Consider the following 9,520-nt stretch of genomic DNA (forward strand, 5'->3'; position numbering starts at 1 on the left):
CACAACTTAATCGGAGGCTCCCAACAAGACCACGAAGCTTCACCACAATGGAATATGGCTTCGAGGTGACCTCAACCGTCTAGGGTGCTCAAACACCCAAGAGTAACAAGATCCGCTAGGGATGAGTGGGGGAATCGAAAATCCCTTGGTGGAAGTGTAGATCGGAGCCTTCTCAAACACTCCCGAGCAAATCAACAAGTTTGATTAGCTAGAAAGATAGATCGGGCAAAAATGAAGCTTGGAGTATTTAATGGAGCTTGAGCAATAAATGGAGCTTGGGGAGGAAGAGGTAGGTGAGAAGGAAGAAGGGGACTCCCTTTTATAATGGGGGCAACAATCCTGTTGCCCCCCACCAACCAGCCCCGCACAGGGCGGTACTACCGCTGAGAGGGGGCGGTACTACCGCCAGGACAACGGTACTGCCGCTCCAGCCAGCGGTACTACCGCGCTGAGGAGACTAGTAGGGACCGGACCCAAATACGGTACTACCGCGGTGGTAGGGCGGTACTACCGCTGCTGGAACGGTACTACCGCCACTACAACCGTGACTAGTGCCGCAAAACCCGACACGAGAAAAAGACCTCTTGAATTGAGGCGGTTGGAGCCAGACTGCCCAGCGGTACTACGGCAGTGGGGTCAGGGGCGGTAGTACCGCTGTGGAGCGGTACTGCCGCTTGTGACCCTTCGGTCGTAGTACCGCAGGCAGTGCGGTACTACCGCTGGGGCGCGCGAGAGAGAAAAAATCTCTCAAAGAAGCTGAGGACAAGGCGGAGGTGCCAGGCCCCCAGCGGTACTACTGCTGTGGAGCCACGGGCGGTACTACCGCTGCGGAGCCGAGCGGTACTACCGCTTGGCTCCTCAGCGGTACTACCGCTGGGTGCGCGGTACTACCGCTTTGATCCAGACAGGACAAGGAAGAGAGGAGAGATCTCTTCAATGGAAAGGAAATGCTCGGATGGTGAGAAGCTGATGTGTACGTGATGATTCCATCCATGCAAAACCCCAGCGGACCCCCTCTTGATAGTACGGTGCCCTCTACGCAACTAGTCCACCGAGAAAGAAACGAAAGAGCTACACCGTCTTGAAATACACTCCGAGGGGAAGAAGGCGTCTCATGCCAGGGAAGAAACTATGAATTATTCAAAGCACACGATTAATCCGCAAACATGTTGTCATCAATCACCAAAACTACCTTGAGAAAGATATGCCGTAACAACCTTCATAATGCAAAGTAACATGATGGTAGTGTCATAAATGACTTCATTTATTAGCTTGTAGACTCATCTTGGCTTGGGAAGCAATGACTTCATTTATTACAGTAACATATTATGTTACCACCTCACACTAAATACTTGCCACATAAGTAAAAATTTCTTGGAATACGTTATGTTACTAGGTAAATTACTCCCACTATGACTAGCCTTAGTCATAGTGGGAAGTAACTTAGACTAGTGTCATGCATATAACACCAGCCTAAATTACTACCTTCATAATGTAAAATAACATAACAGTTGTACTCCCTCCATCACAGTTTAAAGGGCGTACCTCACATCTCTCTAGGCCCAAGGTCGCTAGCGATTGGCAGGAATAAATGATGCGCTGGAGCTGCGTTAGTTAAGGATATGTGCCTAATTAATCGCTAAACAAACGCATAGTAATCTCCCCGTCCAATAAAAGGCCTCGCACAGCCATGCATGCAAACAAAATCGGTTCACACCTCCACCTAAAGTTTCAGTTCACACCATGCATGCGCACGAGGAAGGCAAGCGAAAGGAGTAATTTCAGTGGGCTAATTAATGACCTGCGCCCTATTTTTCTCTAATTGTGCAAAAAATTTGTTTTGGAGATACGCCCTTTAAAGTGTGATGGAGGGAGTATCTTAGATGACTTCATTTATTAGCTTATAGACTCATCTTGTTTTGGAAAGCATTATGTTACAGTAACATATTATGTCACCACCTCTCATTAATTACTTGCCACATAAGCAAAAATTTCTTGTAGTGCGCTATATTATTAGCTAAGTTACTCCCACTATGACTAGTCTTAGGCTGGTTGTAATGGGGAGTATCATATACTAGTATCATGCATATAATACTAGTGTGTGATACTAACTCCGTAATGCATAGTATCATAAGTTAGTATCTTAGATTGCCTTATTAATTGCCATGCATGACACAAACTAGCGAAGCATTTAATATGATACGGTATCATGATATGATACTACATCCTCTTTTTCCTCATTTAATTGTGTGCCACATCATCCAAAACATCTAGTTAGCATGCATGATACTACTTATGATACTCCCACTACAACCAGCCTTAGGCTGCTGCCAATGCATGGGTGCTTAGGGCATCTTCAATGGTCGTAAGATAGTTGTTGGTAGACTTTGCCACATAGGATTTTTGATGATGTGTCATACAATAAATGAGGAAAGAGAGAGAGGTTGTATATACATGAACCAACACCCCGTGCACAAGCTCCAATGTAGAATGAGAGAGCACCTTATTTATTATCTCACATCCTATTGGGCAAACTAAATACAACCCATTGGAGTTGTTGTATGTTAAGGTGTTGGAAGATGACATGACATATTTTACCAACAAGCTAACATACAAACTGTTGGAGATGCCCTTAGATGAGGTGCTAAGCACATTAAATAGCTTAGCAACTATACTCCCCAATGCATAGATGCTTAGCTTATGGTTGCTAAGCTTGCTTCATTTAATAATTTAGCAACTAAAGCTCTTCATGTATTGGTGGGCTCCCTTCTTTTAAATGTTTTGCCTAGGTTCACGCGCTTAGCATTGGTTCTTCCTGGGTCACCACACCCATCTCTCTCCTCTTAAATAACTTGCCACATCAGATTTTTGCCTACGTGAAAGACTTAGCACCTGTATAAAATAAAGCATTGGGAGGGGCCTTAGTGTCATGTTCCTCAATCAACTGGCGTGTTGATTCCCATCTACTAGTAGCTACTCTAGATTCAAAGGCACACCAATGATTGGCAGAACAGAATCATGACGCTTCATTACTCTCTGGCCGCTAGTGTTTCTCGCAGATCCACGTGTGTGCTCGTAATTGAAGCTCCTGAAACATGCACTAGCACGCAAGCAACCACCAATCAGGTTCAACGTTTTTTTTTTCAACTCAAAAAAGGAAAAAGGTTCAGCGTTTTTTTATCTGCGAGATTCAGATCCAAAGTGAACTGACCAAATGAAGTACTAGCCTGTCCCACACCATAGATTTGATCCCGACAGGAGATGCACCTATGATACACGAGCGGCATCCTGATGAATGACAGGTGACATTCACAAATCACAAAGCATCATTCATCAGGATGGGTCTTGTGTGAGACCTAGTCTTATAAAATTCTTTTCCTGTCCATATGCTCGTATCCGCGCGATTGCCGGTCACCGCATCCATTCATCCTGAGATCATTTTGGAGTAAAAAACAATAATATTGTGTCCGAGACCGACCCGCTGGCCGGCGGTGGCCATCCGCGCGTCGACATCCGGATCAGAATCGCGCCCGGGTGGGGCGGGTGTGGCCTGCGGACGACCCCGTTGATCGCGTAGTCCAGTGATACGGTCGCCGCAGCTGTACGTGACCGGCAGGGGCCGGACACCGCGTTGTCCCCGTCCCGCGCGGCACCCCCACCGTCGCCCGGCGTCGTCAGGTGGCGTCGCCGCACGCGTTGACCAGCGGGTGGGGGCGTGGGGGGTTGCTTCCTGGATCGCCGGCGCCGCGCGCGCGGGGAAGCGTTCGCGTTTCTGCACGCGTTTGCGGCGAAGACGACGCCGGGTCCGGGGACTATGGAGCCGGAAAAAGGAGGGCGCGTGTAGCCTGCAGCGTGTCGTCGGTCGTGGATGGCATGGCGCTTATCCTTTTTCCCCGTTAAAACTGTGGCTGGCTAGCTAGCTCGCGGACCGCTTGACGGCTTGACGGGGCAGGAGATTGGATCATGTGCATGGCTAGATTTGGAGAACGTGCGGGTTGACGGCGCCGGCGCCCACGTCGACGGGAGCGACGCTTCGATGGGCGTCCATGGGCGCGGCGTGGCACCGGCTGCGGGACACCGCGGTGACACGCGCGCGCGCTCTCGACGATGCAGTTTTTGGGTCTGCACTGGATCACGTGCATTTCTGCTTGGCTTGATCGCTGCAGTTCACGCCTCGGCTCGGCCGATCCGATCACATGCGCGCGTCCGTGGCCATGCAATGCGTATAACCAAGAGGACCTTTCTACGGCGAGGACACAGTGTCAGTTGTGCATCTCAGACGGCCCATCACGCGTCGGAACTCGTGGATAAGATCTTCTAAGAAAGGGCAGCACGTGTCGCTCATGGTGCGCGCCTGCCACATGCACGACCCCAACCACAGGAATCTTCAAGCAGACAAGCACTACCATCAGAAAGTCAAAAGTCAAAACACATAAATGCACGCAGGAAAGAGCGGCGGGTGAAAATCGCGGAAAGGGAAGGTAAAGTTTGGCGATCGGCCGGCCGATCGAACGAATCGATCGGTCACCCCCTCGGGTTCCCATGTGCGCCCTTGATGGTGGGCGGTCGTGCCGCAACCGCCGAGTTGAGGTGATACAAGCGACATTCGTCGAATGGGCGGGGCGTACGGAATGCTGAAACCAACGCGGGCAGGTGTTGCGACCGACAATGTGGAAAGCTAGGATGGGGTTCAAGACCGTGCTGAAACCATATGTGCGCGTGTGTCAACCGCCGCAGGCTGTGTTGCACCCAGGTGTTGCAAGCTGGGGCGGAACGTCAATGCGCAAAGCGGTGTTGCGAGGGACACAAGTAGATGAGCTAGCAGTGTAGCGAGGTCGTAGGGGCGGGCAAGCTGTGTAAAGAGAAGAACTTCACGAGAGAGAAGGGCAAAAATGCTACACACACGGAACAAATTCACATGCCTTTACGGAACAGCTGATTTGTCCTTTTTTAATTAGGCTAATTAACCTTCCTCCTAATTAACCGCCGCCCCCTCCCCCTATTCTAAGTTGTGGGGGTGGGCGCCAAACCCCGTAAAGCTCCGTATTACTCCGTGTGTGTAGCAAAGCCGGAGAGAAGGGTGGATGAGCAGAGCGAAGTGGGGGGTGCCCTTTGATATACCGGCTCCGCACGCCAGTCGTACCGCTGGTCTTAGGCGATCGATCGAGGGGACGTACCGGTCAACTATTCAGTGTCAGTATGGGAGAGATATCTTTTTTGAGGGGCGGGATTTGGTAGATAGGGAAAACTATGACGCTCAGCCTCGTGACCTGTATTCCCCACGTAGGTCGATCTATATCGAGCAAATTAACAAACTCGCACCCTCCCGCAATATACACAGCGTATTGGCCCGACCTGTTCACTTGTTTTTTGTGTGCTTCCCACAGTTTCTAATGTATTTTTATTTCAATTTTTTTCTTTTTCTTTTTTATCTCACGAGCATTTTTTAAAATTGTGAAACATTTTTCCAAATCATGAACAAATTATGAATTCGCCAACAAAATTTCAAATTATGAACATCTTTAATTTGGGGGATTTTTTTGTAATTCCGGAATATTTTGCAAATTCATGAACATTTTGTGAAATTGTTAATATATGCCAATATGTGAACTTTTTTTAAATATGGAATAAATTTTCGTTTTGTGAACTACTTTGGAAATCCAGGAATATTTTTTGAAACAATTGAGTATTTTTTACTTGGAATATTTTTAGAAATTCACGAATATTTTTCGAAATTCATGATCATTTTTTGGAATTCGGAAATATTATTTCAAATTCATGAACATTCTTTGAAATTTGTCAACATTTTTAAATCTAATAATAACTTTTGAAATCCGTGATTTTTTTCAAAATCTTGATTATTTTTTAAATTTTTTGAATATTTTTTGAAATCATGGAACATTGTTTCGAGTTCGTAAACATTTTTTTAATTTTGAAATTTTCATTGAATTTGTGATTGATTAGCATTTTCCAGAATTACTAGCTAATTGCTCGTGCATCTAGGGGGGAATAATTTTCAACACAACAACAGTAGATGAAAAATGCACCAGTGAACCCGTCGCATCATTGGTGTCTACAGCCTGTCTTCTTTGACTAAGTGAGAGGGAGAAGGGGATATATGAATCATGTTTTTAGAAAATTCAAACTTCCAAAACCTCGGCATTCTAAGAGATCCAAGCATGATCTCCTAATCGTAGCGCACATGTGAGTCGCTACACAATCAAATGTGCGCATGAAATAATCTGAACATGCCAAAATAATAAAGATGTATGATGTGCCATGCATGGTACACAAATTATGAAATTGATGCGTAAGGTAAGTACATTATGCGATATATGAATTTGATGCAAAGGCAAGTTAATTAACATGAAAGTCATGCAGTCGGGCAAAAGGTAAGTTAATTAATGTGACTGAGCGGCGTACGGGAAGATGCGGTCAAATATGGCATCATGGGAGAAAAACCGGTTCAACAAAAAAAAGCTAGATGGACATGGTAGGAGGGAGGGGACTGGTTGACAATGAGTCTGCTAGGAAAAAGAATCATATGTATGTTTAAGTAGTAAAGAGATAAAAAAGAAATAAACAATGAAAAAAGGGAGGGCCTATCCCGCACTTGGGCCAGCCCAAAACGCGCGCGCATTGGAGCTGGAATGCGTGATTACTCGGTTTTCCCCACGCAACGCGGGGATTATGAGCGAAATCACTAGTTAAAGGTGTATCCTTGCAAATGTCACTCTCACCTTCTAATGCTCTGACAACTGAAATACTGCGTGTGTGCCACTTGTCGCAACCTATGAACTTTCCATTTTTTTTCATATATATTCATTTATTCAAAACATTTTATCACTTGAACCATGTTTTCAAATCCTGAATTGTTTTCACTGTTGGATTTCTATATCAAGATCTTTGAAATTAGATCCCATATTTCGCCGCGGGATCGCGAGTGGTGAGAAGGCCCGCTTGGCGCAAGCAAAAAAGTATGCCCACTTGGCGCGTGAAGCCTTTTGGTTTAGCAAATCCTGGAGCTGCCTAGGTCCAAAATCATTAATTAAGAAGTACTAGTATAACGCCCGTGCGTTGCCACGGGCTCTTCAAAATTTTATAATCAGTATCTTTCATTTATCATCCCCTCATATTGGGTGATTATGGGGTGCTCTAATTAGAAACACAACAATCAAATATTAGGAAATTTCACCGAACGAACAACAACGAATAATACGATATCTATCAAACGAATAAAATGAGGTCATATTTTTGGTCCGTCATGCACTTCTGTTGAAAAGTGCCTATCCCTTTTAGAATCAACCCACTGTTTGCTCGCACGCAAAAAAAAATACATCTCTAAAGTGGGGAACCGATCGGTGCCAAAAAGAACTCAAACTCCTATCCAATCTCGACTTCGTGCTCTTCCACTTCCATTGATAAAGATGGGACGTCAAGGGTTTCATCATGATGACCTCGAGCAGCCGCCGACATCCCTCCCCACATCTACCCCTACCCCCTGCTGCCGCTTGCACTGTCCTTGCTCCTCGAGGGAGCTAGGGACACAATGTTCTCTAGGATGGGCATGACCAGATCCACGAGGAGGCCACATTCTTCCATGGGAACCCAACCAAGCACATCACCCTCCGCAACCATCCAATCCCAGCCTAACAAAGTCAAGACCCGCCATCGATTCACAAATCAGGCTCGCCGCATCCAGGTTCACTGCAAGTCTGCGACGAGTCTGTAGTCGACATCTTGACTTTGGCTATCCCCACGGAAGAATCATCGGATCCTGCTTACTTTTACCATCACTTCGTCTCTTCCCAAGGCAGCGACACCACCCAGCCAATCACCACCACCGCTTGCGGCTTGCCTATATAAAATCATACGAGAAATCCCCACGGCGGTGCTGTAAGATCACCTTGGCGACCTCGACAGTGACCGACTGGTCTAAGATCTAAGCTAGCCGCTCTTTGTAGAAACCAATAGAAGTAGGCATGTGACTCAGATTTGTTCTTTGGTGTGCATGCGTTTCTTGCTGCCCACCAGCTCTTGTCTACAACTCGCCTATATCTGTACCAGCTCTTGGTCTACAACTCGCCTATCTCCATGCTCGAGAATCTGGAGTGTAGTAGTTAAAAAAGACCAACTTTATACTCATTTGATAATTCAACGTGCATGGGCATGCACCGGATGGAATTCACGCTCTATGTAAAATCTGGAGTGTAATGACCGTGGTTGATGAATGAATGTCTTATTTCCGCAAAAAAAGAAGTTAAAGGTGAATATATTCCTCATGTTAGAGTACAAACAGAGCATATAGTGGTGACCTAGTTTCTTTTGATTGAGGTGAATACATGCCAGTACTAAAATCTTCTAATTTCTTTTGATTGAATCCAAGTTGTCTCTTTTCTTTCGATTTAGCAAAGCTAGTTCGAATAAATAGGATTGTCTATATCTTAACTCCTTTGCCAATTAAGCTTCAAAATTGCAGTCTGATTCAGAAACAATCGAACGATTGTGTCGTTAACTCCAGGAGATTCTTGTTAAATCTTAGGAACGCTGCAAGCCATCATATCATATAAGAATAAGATCGACAATTGATATGGACAGATATTACTACAATCATATTAGTACTACTCGCACACTGATATGGACAGATCATACAAGATCGAAGGTACATAAGATAAGGTCCTCTAGATTACGAAAAACTGTTTGCTTCGCCTCATGTGAGACGGACCCCGAGCTATTCTTCAATGGCGCACCGCGCGCACATATTTGGCGGCGAAGTAACTCGTTATCCTAAGGACGTCCCCGTCAAGCCCGTCGACAGCGTCACCCTTTTCCATCTCCCCGGCTGGACCTCGCCGAGTTTCCACCGTCGACGGCCTGCCGCCGCCGCATTCTGCTGCACGAAGGAGATCAACGACGGTTTAGACGTGCACGGGTGCAGCAGAGCAGATCGACCGACGGATCGGTTGACAACACGTACCGTCGCAGGCCGCGTGGCCGTGGTGGGGGGTGGCGGCGCTCAAGGTGCCCTGCGCCTCGCATTCGCAGGGCGAGACGGCGCTCGTGGCGCTGGTGCCGATCTCCTCCTCCGGACGAACGAGGAGCCAGCCGTCCAAGCTAGGCAAGGGAGCCAACGGCGGCCTGCAGCGCTGCCGGCTCGACTCCTTGCAGCTGTGTTTTGATTTTCGGTTTGAGCTTTTTTTCGCCCTAGGCCGAGATGGACGAATTTCGGCCATTTACAAAAATTTCGGCTGAAATTTGATCAAATTTTAGGTGCGATTTGACTTAAATTTGACCAAAATTTACCAAATTTGAGCAATTTCGGCCTAAATATACTTTTCGCCCCAGGCCGAGATGGCCGAAATCCATTTTTTCCGGCCGAAAATCAAAACACAGCCTTGCAGTAGGCGATCGCGCTCGCGACGGCCTCCTCCCTCGCCCGGGCGGTGCCGTCCTCGCCGGCGGCGACCCTCCCGTCCGGCTTCGTCGCCCGGCCCTTCCGTCTCCCGCGCCCGTTTGGCCG

Source organism: Triticum aestivum, chromosome 2A (assembly GCF_018294505.1).
Source record: "Triticum aestivum cultivar Chinese Spring chromosome 2A, IWGSC CS RefSeq v2.1, whole genome shotgun sequence".
NCBI lineage: Eukaryota > Viridiplantae > Streptophyta > Magnoliopsida > Poales > Poaceae > Triticum > Triticum aestivum.